This window comes from Polyodon spathula, chromosome 4 (genome assembly GCF_017654505.1).
Source record: "Polyodon spathula isolate WHYD16114869_AA chromosome 4, ASM1765450v1, whole genome shotgun sequence".
In the NCBI taxonomy this organism is placed as follows: Eukaryota; Metazoa; Chordata; class Actinopteri; order Acipenseriformes; family Polyodontidae; genus Polyodon; species Polyodon spathula.
This window is the reverse complement of record NC_054537.1, coordinates 13,898,613-13,913,118: the sequence shown is the minus strand read 5'-3', so window position 1 is coordinate 13,913,118 and position 14,506 is coordinate 13,898,613.

Sequence of the window (14,506 nt, the reverse complement as noted above, 5' to 3'; positions counted from 1 at the left end):
AAAGCTCCTTGGTCATCATGGATGTTTCTTTGCTTTGAATGCACTACTCAACTGTGGGACTTTACAGAGACAGGTGTATTTAATCTGAAATCATCTGAACCACTTTTATTGAACACATATGAACTCTATTTAACTTATTGTGTGAATTCTGAAGGCAATTGGTTGCACCTGAGCTTATTTAGGAGTGTCATAGCAAAGGTGGTGAATACTTATCTAACAAAGACTTTTTAGGTTTCTATTTTGAATTGATTTGTTTTTTTTTTTTTAACCCCCCCCCCCCCCCCCCTACACACACACACACACACACACACACACACACACACACACACGCACACACACATTTTTTCACACATTGGAAATGTTGAGTAGGTTATGTAAATCAAAGGGAAAAAAAAATCCCATTTAAATGCATCAAGATTTCAGGTTGTAACACAACAAACTGAAAACGTCCAAGGGGGGTGAATACTTCCTGTAGGCACTGTGTGTGTGTGTGTGTGTGTGTGTGTGTGTGTGTGTATGTATATATATATATATATATATATATATATATATATATATATATATATATATATATATAGTATATTGCGGTGGCCGCCAGACTGTTTTGTTATTTTTCTCTCTGTGTCAAATTTTCATACCTGGATAACAATAATTTCATAAATAATTAACCAGCTTGTAGCACACTCGTGGCTTTTGAGGAGAGAAAAGTACATGAAAGCCAGCACTTATATACTGCTACCACGTGGTCTGCCTGTGTTTAAAAAGGCTGCCAAGCTAAACTAAATTCTCTTGAACACTGTGATAATGAACAGTGTTGCACTGCAGTTGAGGTTTTCATTTTTTTGTTTTTGTGCTTTTACTATTTTTATTAATTAGGAATTCCCACAGTGGAAAACATCTAAACACTTAGGATTGTGTTTCAAAAGAAACAAATATCCCTCTTGCACCTCCCTTAATGTTACCTTTAGAAGGGTATTCCTAGATCAGTAAAGTTTATAGTAACATGTAGTCACCAAGCCCTATAGACAGCACCATCTTGTGCATGATGCTCAGTGGAGTACATGGCTTTATGGGATTTGTAATAAACGTCACATATCTAGTCTGGATTAAAGTAAGTATATACAGGTCAAATAAGAACAAAGAAATGCATGGACATCTTCCAAATGGATTGGTACTCTATCACTTCAATATCAGGTGTTGTAGATAATTCCACATAAAACATTTTTCCAGGTGTTGAATGTATGCACTAATAAGAGACACTTACAAAGACTAACAGACATTGGTAACCTTTAACTCTAGGTTCAATGGCAGATTAGCTGTCAGAAGGAAGATGATACATCCCAGTGCTCCAAGGTAGATAATGAGACAGGCCTTAAAGATTCACTGTACAATAAAGCTTTGTAATACTAGCTATGTAGGGTTCTCTCAAGGAAAGCAGTGTTTCCAAAATGGCAAAACACTTAACAAAACTCCATCTTTAAACCATTTAAGATAATACTTTATTTGACAGTTTCAAATGCAGTTTACAGATGGCACCCACTATCATTCTTCTTTCTCTCTATTAAAAGAAATATGATAAGTTGCACAGTTTAACATCATACAAAACATATTGGGCTGGATTTACTTAAATTACTGTAGCTCAACTTCATGCAACAACTGTAGCGGCCAAATTACTAAACATGTTAGGTGCATTCAAAACAAGCAAAGGTTTAGTCTCTCCAGGAGTTTGGATATTAATGCCTTCTTTCGGGTCAAATGCCACACACCTCCACTAAGCAGCAAATATTTCCAGCATAAATGCTATAAATTTAGTAAAAGGGACCATACTTTATTTATATTGAAAAAGCAACAATGGCTGCCAATACCATACATACAAACACCAACAAACCCAGTGCAGGTACTTTATATGTTCTCTTTGGTAAACACTGTCCTGTTTAGCTAACATACCCAAGTAAAAAAAAGTCCTGTGATAATACATTTTATTATTTATAATTTAGAAAATGTACATATGTGTTGTTTATGGCACTTGGGACAACTTTATAAAAACAGTTAAATGAAAAGTAACTTTCAAAGCTCTGCCCTTTAGAAATTGGCAGGGATGGGGTTAAATTCCCCTACCTGCCTGGGTTCATTGTGTTCAGGTGGCTGGGGTTGATTAGATGATTAGTTTAATTAATGATCAATCAGCACCCAGCCACCTGACATAAAAGGAGGCCTCTGCTTCTCATTTGGGAAGAGGGAGCTGAGGAAGCAGGTTGGTGTTTTGTTTGTATGTTTGAAAGTTTGAATCCAGTGAAGGCATTGCCCAGCCTGGAAATTGTTATTTTTGTTATTTTTGCTTTTTGTCTTGCTTTATTTGTGTTTAAATCCCTTTATTTTGGCCCTTGTGCCCTTTCATTTTTGTGTTTATTTATAATAAAATAGTTATTTTTTTGAACTACAGACTGTCTCTGGGCCTTTATCCACTCGCCAGCCTGCCACATTTGGTGTCAGCAGTGGGATAGAAGCTCAGAGCAGTATTTTTATTTATTTATTTTTGGGAATTTTTGGGATTTTTTTTTTTTGAAAAAAAAAAAAATGGGAAAGAAGAGCAGACAGCGGCAAAGGCAGGAAAAGCAGCAGCAACTGAAGAAATGTAAGCTGCTGCAGCCACCGTTGGAGGACCCGGCCAGCCTCTTCCCCTGGTGTTCCTGGTGCAGGAAAGAGGACCATCATTGGCGGTCCTGCCCAGACGTGCCACCGGCAAACTGGTGTGGCCGGTGTGAGGAGGACAGCCACAACTGGAGGATGCCCCTACAACCAGGCCCAGGAAGAGGTGCAGTGTTCACCCTGGGCATCAGGGGCCACCCCACTACCTCCAGCACCACCACCTTCACCACCGTCCCAGGAGATCTGGGACTGGTTGATGCACCCTGAGGCAGACCTCGTCCACGATCTCCCCATAGTTATCAACACGCTGTGGCGTCAAGATGGGGAGAGGTGGGAACAGTGGGAGGAACAACACCACCCGGCGTCCTTCCCAGAGGTTGCCCTCATGGTGGTTAATTACCTGGCGGTAGACATGGGAGATGCCCCGGTCACTCCAATAAAGAGGGGTGAGCCGCCTTCCTGAGAGCCAGAGAGGGGTGAGCCACCTTCCTGGGAGACAGAGAGGGAGGAGCCGCCGCTTCCAGAGCCCGCGAGGGAGGAGGAGGCGCCGCTCCCAGAGCCAGCGAGGGGTGAGGAGCCGCCGTCGCTCCCAGAGCCAGAGAGGGGTGAGGAGCCGCCGTCGCTCCCAGAGCCAGAGAGGGGTGAGGAGCCGCCGTCGCTCCCAGAGCCAGAAGCCGCCGTCGCTCCCAGAGCCAGAGAGGGGTGAGGAGCCGCCGTCGCTCCCAGAGCCAGAGAGGGGTGAGGAGCCGCCGTCGCTCCCAGAGCCAGAGAGGGAGGAGGAGCCGCCGCTCCCAGAGCCAGAGAGGGGTGAGGAGCCGCCGTCGCTCCCAGAGCCAGAGAGGGGGGAGGAGCCGCCGTCGCTCCCAGAGCCAGAGAGGGGTGAGGAGCCGCCGTCGCTCCCAGAGCCAGAGGGGGGAGAAGCCGCCGTCGCTCCCAGAGCCAGAGAGGGGTGAGGAGCCGCCGTCGCTCCCAGAGCCAGAGAGGGGTGAGGAGCCGCCGTCGCTCCCAGAGCCAGAGAGGGGTGAGGAGCCGCCGTCGCTCCCAGAGCCAGGGAGGAGTCGGGGTGAGGAGCTGCCGTCGCTCCCAGAGCCAGAGAGGGGTGAGGAGCCGCCGTCGCTCCCAGAGCCAGAGAGGGGTGAGGAGCCGCCGTCACTCCCAGAGCCAGAGAGGGGTGAGGAGCCGCCGTCGCTCCCAGAGCCAGAGAGGGAGGAGGAGCCGCCGTCGCTCCCAGAGCCAGAGAGAGAGGAGGAGCCGCCGCTCTCAGAGCCCAAAGGGGAGGAGCCGCCGCTCTCAGAGCCCAGAGGGGAGGAGTTATGGCCCAAGGATGCCTGCCTTGCACCGCTTATGGATGCCACGCCCGATCCGCTCAGGGGTGACGTATTAGGATCGCCTGGGGTTGCCTGCTGCTGCGCATCGCCTGGGATTGCCTGCTGCTCCGCATCGCCTGGGATTGCCTGCTGCTCCGCATCGCCTGGGGCTGCTGGTGTCTACTTTTTGTTTTTTAGGCCTCCCGAGGGTCCGCTGCTGCCCTCGCCTCCCGATGGTCCGCTGCTGCCTTCTCCACTAGAGGTAGCCAGGCCGCCATCGCCGCCTCCGCCTCTGCCACCAGAGGGAACCGGGCCGCCGTCCCCATACTACCTTGGAGATTCGGGGCCCCCTCAACCAAAGAAGGCTTGGGGGCTCCGACATCAACCCCGCCCACCACCACCCACCAAAACAGCCCACCCAAGGGACATAATTGGACTCTTGGGGGGGGGGGGGGGAAGGGGGGAGTTGGCCGATTGCGGCCGGTGTACGTTGTACATGGGGGGAGGTGTGTGGCAGAGCACAGCTCTGCCCTTTAGAAATTGGCAGGGATGGGGTTAAATTCCCCTACCTGTCTGGGTTCATTGTGTTCAGGTGGCTGGGGTTGATTAGATGATTAGTTTAATTAATGATCAATCAGCGCCCAGCCACCTGACATAAAAGGAGGCCTCTGCTTCTCATTTGGGAAGGAGGGAGCTGAGGAAGCAGGTTGGTGTTTTGTTTGTTGTTTGAAAGTTTGAATCCAGTGAAGGCATTGCCCAGCCTGGAAATTGTTATTTTTGTTATTTTTGCTTTTTGTCTTGCTTTATTTGTGTTTAAATCCCTTTATTTTGGCCCTTGTGCCCTTTCATTTTTGTGTTTATTTATAATAAAATAGTTATTTTTTTGAAACTTTGAATGTCACAGGTGAGCGGTCGACGGTGCCTGCCACATAACTCAAACTCAAAAAATTATATATATATATATATATATATAAATATATCATGTCAATTTTAATCAGAATCTCTCTTTTTTTTTTTTTTTTTTTTTAAATAATAATGATCTATCTGTATCTACAACTTTAAAATAAGGTTATGGTGCCAAAACACATTCAATAAAATAATACAAGTCATGAGAAAAAGTTTCTGACCATTGTGTCCCCTCAATTCCTTTTTCCCTATCATCAAGCTGAATTTCATTTTCATCACTGATTAGGGAGTAGTTCACAAACTTTCTGAGCAATTTACCAGAATTGTATGGCTCTTAAAACAGGCATTCCAATTTTTTTCCAAAAACTTGTACATTTAATATACATGTTCATTATATTAAAAAGACAGGAACATTAAATGTGTACTATATAAGATATAGTCCATCCCTTTAACAGTGGCTATAAAATATAAGCTCTAAAAAAAAAAAAAAAAATTCATAGCTCTACACAGACCCCCCCTTACACAGCTGATGTTGGTCTAACCAAGGAAAACACATTTTGTATTTCATTATTTTTGTAATGCATAATCATCAAAAGTCAGGAATATGTTGCTACAAAATAATTAATAATTTGGATGTTGTAATTGGCATGGGAATGCTAATCAACTAAACTAGCCTTCATTTCGAGTAACTAATAAACAGAATAATTATTTGTAGATGCTATTAAAATATAACTGTGAAATACACAATTGAACAAATTTCAGGTGTGGCTGTATCCCCTTTTCAAGCTGATCGAACTTTCAAGGGAGTTGCGTGGAACGGACTCCCTTGAAAGTAAAAGTGCTTCTTTGAAACGATAATCATTCTTGAATATTTTTTTTTTTTTTTTTTTTAAGTAAAACAGAAGCTTCTTAAGTAATACACATGTGTTTACACCTAGTTTGAAAAACATAATCACCCAGCGAAAAACATAATCTCTTTTTTTTTTTTTTTTTTTTTTTTTTTACTGTAGCGCCTGATCAGCTCTCATGAATACTTCATTTGTGTTAATACCATCCTTTGTACGATTATAGTTATTATCTCCTTCAAATAAATTTACATGAGTAATACCTCCAGTTTAGCTGGCTGTAGGCACATCAGGATAACATAGCTTGTATTGAAAAGGTCTTTTTAAATAAATGTCTCAACAAGTTTGTTACATGAGTTACAATTTTTTTTTTCTTTCGACTTGCATTTGTTACTTTCAAGCAACAGTAATGTAAAGTGTATTATTACATATATCAATGTTTGAGAGATATACAATGCCTTGCAAACGTATTCAGACCCCTGACCAATTCTCTCATATTACTGAATTACAAATGGTACATTGGAATTGCGTTCTGTTCAAGCACTTAAACTCAAAATCAATTATTGTAAGGTGACATTGGTTTTATGTTGGGAAATATTTTTAAGAAAAATAAAAAAAAAACTGAAATATCTTGCTTGCATAAGTATTCACTCCCCATACATTAATATTTGGTAGAGCCAACTTTCGTTGCAATAACAGCTTTAAGTCTTTTGGGGTAAGTATGTACAAGCTTTGCACACAGTGTCGGAGAGATTTTGGCCCATTCTTCTTGGCAGATTTGCTCCAGGTTGTTCAGGTTGGTTGGACGACGGTTGTGGACCACAATTTTCAAATAGTGCCACAGATTCTCAATGGGATTGAGATCAGGACTTTGACTGGGCCACTGTAGGACATTCACCTTTTTGTTCTTGAGCCACTCCAATGTTGCTTTGGCCTTGTGCTTGGGATCATTGTCCTGCTGAAAGGTGAATTTCCTCCCAAGCTTCAGTTTTTCAGCGGACTGAAGCAGATTCTCTTGCAGTATTTTCCTGTATTTTGCTCCATTCATTCTTCCTTCAATTGTAACAAGATGCCCAGTCCCTGCTAATGAGAAGCATCCCCACAGCATGATGCTGCCACCACCATACTTCACTGTAGGGATGCTGTGTCTTGAGGCATGGGCAGTGTTAGGTTTGCACCACACATAGCGTTTGGAGTTTTGACCAAAAAGCTCTATCTTGGTCTCATCTGACCACAAAACCTTTTCCCACATCACAGCTGTGTCACTCTCATGCTTTCTGGCAAACTCCAGACATGCTTTCAGATGGTACTTTTTGAGTAACGGCTTCTTCCTTGCCACCAACTCATACAGGCCACTGTTATGCAGAGCTCTTGATATGGTTGACTTAAAAATAAAATATCAAACAGATCGAAATTTCAGTGTACCATTTGTAATTCTGTAATATGAGAAAATTGGTCAGGGGTGTGAATACTTTTGCAAGGCACTGTATATATATATATATATATATATATATATATATATATATATATATATATATATATATATATATATATATATATATATATATATATAATCAATGTTTGATATATATATGGATTGATATTTGATATATATATGGATTCATGTTCACTATAAATGGATTGATGATTGTTGGTATATACAGTGCCTCTAGAAAGTCTACACCCCCTTGAACTTTTTTCACATTTTGTTGTGTCAGTGCCTCAGAGTTTCATGCATTTAAATGAGAATTGTTTTCCTCTTATCTACACATCATACTCCACACTGTTAAAGGGGAACAACAGTTTTTATAGAGAAAAAAATTATAAATTAAAAATACAAAACTGAAAGACCATAATTGGATAAGTCTCCACCCCCCTGAGTTAATACTTCATGGAAGCACCTTTGGCAGCAATTCAGCTGTGAGTCTGTTGGGATAGGTCTCTGCCAACTTTGCACACCTAGATTTGGCAATATTTGACCATTCTTCTTTACAATACTGTTCAAGCTGTCAAGTTCCTTGGGGAGTATTGATGGACAGCAAACTTCAAGTTATGCCACAAATTTTCGATTGGATTTAGGTCGGGGCTCTGACTGGGCCACTCAAGGACATTTAACTTTATGTTCCTTAGCCACTCCAGTGTAGCTTTGGATGTGTGCTTTGGGTCATTGCCATGCCGAAATGTTAACTTCAGCTTTCTTGCAGAGGCCTGATTCATCACTGATTCAAACATTACCAAATGAACTTCTCACTGCAACATAATCATGTATGTGACGATCTGGTATCCAGCCCAGACAGTTAAACCAGTTCTCTTCATGTGGCTTATGAACCAGCTACAAGATTCCTATAGGATATTCTTATATATAGGAATGTGTAGTATTTGGGTGTATGACTAATAATTCTAATCATTTTAATAGGAAATAACATGCTCTGTTTCAAAAAATGCTGCACTGTAACCACTATTTAAGTTTGCTGATTAATTCTTAACCAACAGATATTGCATGTGATTGCCTGATCAGTAGATTCAAATTTGGGTCTGAGATCCTCGCATAATTCCAATATTGTATGCTGTGTGAGGCGAAACCTTTTAACAAACGTTTCGTCTGGGAAACTGTCTATTACTATGTTTTTACGGTCTGATATGGGGCAGGCAGGATTTCCCTTGACAAATTCTTGCTCTTGGGCCCCTTGTATTTAACCAGGGAATGTTAGACATCTTCCTACTACTCCCATGTATAAGAATAATTTTAGCATTTTTTAAGAGCTGACCTCTCCTGGTTTTAATAATGCTTCATTGACAATGTGCTAACGAGTGCCTTACACCTTTGTGGATTAAACAGATTATTTAATTAACATAGGGATGCCTCAAATGTGTTCACAAAGCACTGTTAAGAAAACATATTAATAGCACTAATTGAAGCACACAGCCTGCCCTTTGTGGGTTAGATCATTTGCTGGAGAAGAATATTAGCACTGCTATTAATCCAGAAATGGCACTAACACCAACAAAAGCAGTTTGTGCATTGAGCCCTTTGTATCTTGTCTTATACAAACTGGTATTTTAAAACAACTCCAGCTGATTAAAAAGGATAGTTTTCTGAATCACTACACTCTAAAAAACTGCTGTAATGTCAGCTCAGTAAAGGACAAACAGTAGCACAGCACTTCCACAGCTGTGTTGTTTCTTTTGCTATGTTGCTAGATATTATGATTCTGCTTCAGTAGTCTGGGAATAAGTTCCAGGAGTTAATCAGCCAATTTAAAAAAAAAAAAAAAAAAAAAAAGTTCCCTAAAGAGTATACTCAAAAGCAGTTTAGTATATGTGTTGTAAGAACACCATTCATCTGTTTTAATCACAGCTTCCAGAGGGCAACGTATACGCATGTGAACATTCTAGCCTAATTGTGTCCATTTGAACATGAATATTACAAATGCATTAAAAATTAAAACATGTTTTGCATGGCCAAAATTATTAAAATAAATTACATGAAAGTTTACAAAATATACTGAGTGAAACGCATATTATAAGCCCAGAAACTCAACTGTACATTTCACAATGTTATGATACTAATGAAAATAATTCAAATACTGTTAAAAATGTGCTACAACAGCAACATAGAATACAAGACTTGCTGTGAGACTACTTTGAGGCTATTTTGACTGTTCATTTTACCCCTTATATTATAGACATTAATTGGGCAGATGGTTAACACAATATAGCTATTTTTTGGAATTAAACACAATATTAATAGTGTTCATTTCGGAACAATATGACTGTACTTTCTTGGGGGTTATTGGTCACAATGATCCATGAAGTTTGGGTAGTAGTTTCTGGTTTTTCACAGATGAATCTGAGCATCAAAAATCTGGAGAGGATACTGTACTAAACTGAATCTCAGTCTGTTATTGGATTTTGTTGGGTGACATTCTCAGTCTGTTGTTGGATGGGGTGGGTTGAGCATCATGCTTCATCGGTGAAGGGGGCGGGAGTTAGGAAATGAATTATACATGAAGCAGTTGGGTCAGTTTGTTTAAGGATAGAGAAAGTGTTGAACAATATCTAGGTGTGGCATGGACTTGTCGGGACCAAATGTAATAATTGTTGTTCCTTAAAAAAATACAGTAATTAGGTGAGTTGGTAGCTTATCATCTGTTTAAGGTGAGAAAGTCTCTTTGCCACTTTTGGTAATTGTACAACCTGTCTTTGTTTCATGTTTATTTTCTGCACTGACGTGCTCATTCATGTACAGTACATTTGCAAAGCCTTGCCTTGCTTTCTCAGGTCTGTAGAGGAATGTATCCCTGTTCACAGTTTTGGTCATTGCTTCATAGAGTTTGAAATAAAACATTTTAAATACTCTTCCTACGGCTTCTATGTCTGTGGTGATTAGTGAGTAGCTAAATCATGTCAGGAAAGGATGGCTTAACATAACTATTAATAATGCATTCATTCAAATCTCTCAAGATTACCCTATTAAAATATAGTTAAAATATATTTTGCATGGCAAGAGGAACTTCCATTACCAGTTACTAGTATATAAGTATATTTCTAATTATATTTTCACAAATATATGTTTACATGGATTGAACAAAGGAGAATACATTTAAATGACAGCTATTGTAGCCATACACAAAATGTAGTAAAGGATAGTGAAAACAAGGTCAAGTGATAAAATTAATCATTTAAAAAATTATGCACAACTGTGGTGACCATACTGTGATGTAACAGTGTACCCAACCCCCCGGGATGTTCCTCAAAATAAAAATAAAATAAAAGTTGAAACAAGGGGAGTGAATCAGTATTCACACTATACCTATCAGTTTACAGAATACACTTTGCTTGCAGTAGTGTTTCAGAGCAAAGCAACGCATTGAGTGGAGTTGAACCAATCCTTTATTTTTTTGTTGATGATAATATTTATTCTGTTTCTCTGCCATTGTGCTTGCCTGGACAATCGTGTAAATGGGATATTTTCTTTAAGTAGGAAAATATCACATTGAAACATGTACTGTTTAGTATGTTAATTAATGTACTCCTAGTTCAATCTGTATCAATATGAATTATAATATTTTGAGTATGTTACAGTTTAAAGCTATTGACACAGATTTACTGATAACTAGTGGACTTTAACCATACAATACACAATAGTTATTCTCTCATTTTAACAGAGGGGGCGCCACCTCAAACAATGCCTCGGGGGCAAGTTAACCCAACGCTGGCCCTGTTGCTGAAAGATAGCACACTTTACAATTAACCGCTTTTAGCTGAAGGGAGTAAGACCAACAATCCCCCGGACCCCCAAAAAATATTTTTAAAAAAAAATTAATTAAAATAATAAAATAATAATAATAATAAAATAATAATAATAATAATAAATAATAATAATAATAACAACAACAACAACTACAGCCACTATGAAGTAATATCTGCCCTAGATCTTATTTAATCTATTAATATCTGCTCTGTGTTAGTTGTTTGTGTTTTTGAATGCTTTCACAGTGTGTTCTAAACCATGTTTGGAAGCTGTGCCAAATATGTGTAATTAATAAAAGTGATTTGATTTGAACATGCACAAATTCACAGCACTTTGTCATAAGGTGACCCCTTACTTCTTTCTGTATTAACATCTCATCTATGATGCATAGTTTGTGGTACCGGTATTAGACTTTTCTGGCATTACCAAATCAATTGCACTGTAGTCTGCTGTTTGTTACCATGCTGTGAGTTATTGACTAGCTCCCTGTTGAGAATGCATTGAGTTGTGATTGTACATTATCTAGTTAGACTAATTCACAATTACAACTTTGGGCGATTTTTGTGTGAAAACAGTATTAATGGCTTAAAATACGTTCAGCTATAATCTCCCTTGTTCTCCTTAAAATGTATTTTATAATGTGATAAAAGTAATGTTTCATAGCTTTTTCACAGATGATGGCATATTGTAAGAGGTGATAAAATGCTTATTGGTCACAGATTTAACACTGTTTGATAAAATGGACACAGCATTGGTTTTGATTTACAGATATGAAAAAAGCTCCGGGTCATGTCCAGTTACAATTCATCTTTGGCTGAGGAAGTACCCAACTTTTATTTGACACACTGTCTCTTTATGATCTCGTATTTTTGTATTCATCAGGCTGGAGAAGTGTTTGTTTTTCTGCTCCTGAGAAGTCTCTTCGGGCTTCAGTGAGCAGCGCAGCATGAATCCTTAGAGTACTGACTCAACAGCCTGTTGCTATTTACACAGGACAGCCTTTCACATCTTTATACAGTATATATAAAAAAAGTCTTTATATGTTTCATTTCCTCTTGTTTTTTTTTTTTTTTAAAACATGATTTAGGGTCTGTATAGCCAGTAACAAAGAAAATCTTCACAGCTCTCTCGGAAGAAAACACCTATGTCTAGGCCACATAAGTTTAGCTTTAAATTAGTCTATTTTACTGGCTTCTGCCTAATTGCTGTAAAGTGGTACATTTTTCAATTTTAGCATAGTATGCTGTTTTGTCCTTTTTTTATTAACTTGAATACCATTTGCAGAATGTTTTAACCAATTCTGCTACTACCTAAATGTCAACAATTAGATAAAAGTAATTTTTGTACTGTGGTAGCCAGAGCCAGCTATTTACAATAAATGTTGTGATAGTGTTGACAGTGTGACAATGCAAAAATGTCACAGCTTTCCAATCCTGTTTTTATCTGACTAAATTAAATCAGCTGGACTTCATCAGTCCTGCCATGAGGTGAAACAAGGGAGCAAAAAATGATTAAAAGAAAACAGCAGGAAGTGCTGAGGCCAATCGTGTGTTTTGTCAGAGCATTGCTAAACTGCACATGCTCTGGAGTTCTGCTCTTATGACAATTGATTGTTCTAGTTATAGTTATTGAACTAAAATCAATCTATAGCATGCATAAAAAGTGCTTACAAGTGTAAATACCGCACAAGCTTCTGAACCAATAATGTATGATTAGAGAATGTTTATATGTGTGTGTGTGTGTGTGTGTGTGTGTGTGTGTATATATATATTACATATATATATATATATAATATATATTATATAATATTATATATATATATATTATATCATTTTAGAAGCGAAAGTTAATTCACACACGCCGTTTGCATAACAGCAAACAGTTATTGTTCATCGTACTCATGCGGTGGATTTAATTGTGTGTTAAGGTGTATCAGGGTTGAAATACCCCATTATTTCACATTTTTATTTTGCAGTTTTATTTATTTGTATATTTTGATTTGTGCACGGGTTCTGATTTTAACATTATTTTTCAATTTAAAAATAACTGGGGGAAAGTTATTTTCAATGCAAATTGATGAAACTTCCATGCGGCCATGTAAGAATACTGGTTACCCACAACCATGCAGTCGTGTAGGAGACAGTCCTTTCTCCCGAACATTAGTTTATAAGCTTAATTTAACCTCAGGTTAAAGAACGTGCTCAGGTTTCCATGCTTTATTCTCAGTAACTATGTTACATTTGCACACCCAGAGTCATTTCAAAACATACTACATATACTATACAATATGATATTAGAAATAGCTTTTTAAAGGCAATTGTAATGTTTCAAATTAAAAACAGTGATTTGATGGACAGTTCTCATCAAAATTGTAAAGATTACATAACACAGGGCCCCTTCATGGGAAGCAGTGATGGTTAAAAGATATGTTGTCATATTGTAAGATTGCGTCAAATGCTGCTGGCCTAATGTAACCTAACCGAATGTGAAACTGTTTGCTTGAAATACAGCAGAAGAGTGATTTACCCACACATTTTTGGTTCTGTATTGATCAGCTTCCCCATCATTAGCACTCTGAAATTGAAAGTTGAGCTCTCCAGTCAATATCTTGGGTTAGACATGAAGGAGTAAACTCTTGTTTATTAAATTAGAGTAATTGCAACTGAAAGCGACGGGAAAAAAAAAAAAAAAAATTCTATACCTGGGGTAGGTTAAATCTATAATATATAACAATTTATAATATAACAAAATATGCATTTTTATAAACATGAAAGACTGGGTGCTATTCCAGTTTGCAGTTTATACTAAGTAGCATCAGATCTAAAAAAAAACAGGGAGAGGAGATATGAAGCAGGTGGGTAACTGAAGTTACAATTTCTATGATTCAGACAAATAAAAGCTGGGTTTTGTTGTTTTATTAGCATATTCATCCAACATTATCGATACGTTTAGATTTAACCTGATTGTTTTGTATGCAGAGTTACACCCATTCAATGAAATTATAAAACATGATGTGCTTGTTCAGTGCATGATGTTTCTTTCCCACATATCTAACAACTCACACATACTGCAATTCAAATACGGTTCAAAAGTTATGGATGGTCAAGCTATAAAATACATTGTAATTTTATTGGGTATTTCCATGAATACTCACCACTATACAGTTTTATAACTTGGAACTAATGTATGAATATCCGTTTCAATGGAAAATTATGTTCTACATAATGCCTACTGGAAGCATATAAGGATCTCAAAAGGATCTAAAAGAAATTGAATTACTTGTGTGTGCTATTTGCTGTTGAGGGTTGATGCCATTATGACTGCTTACAATGACTTGGTATGAGTAAATAGACATCTCAATTGGTCTCTGTATGCATGCAAAGCAGTTTTCATATCCTGCAACCTCTATATGTCACTCTGTTCAAAACACATACTTTACCTTGAAAAAATATTCCAAAGTGCATACCACTGATTTGAAGTAAAAATGAACAAGTCATTGTTTTTGTGTACCTGCTTTAACATCTGTTCAAGGTTAGATTTATTTT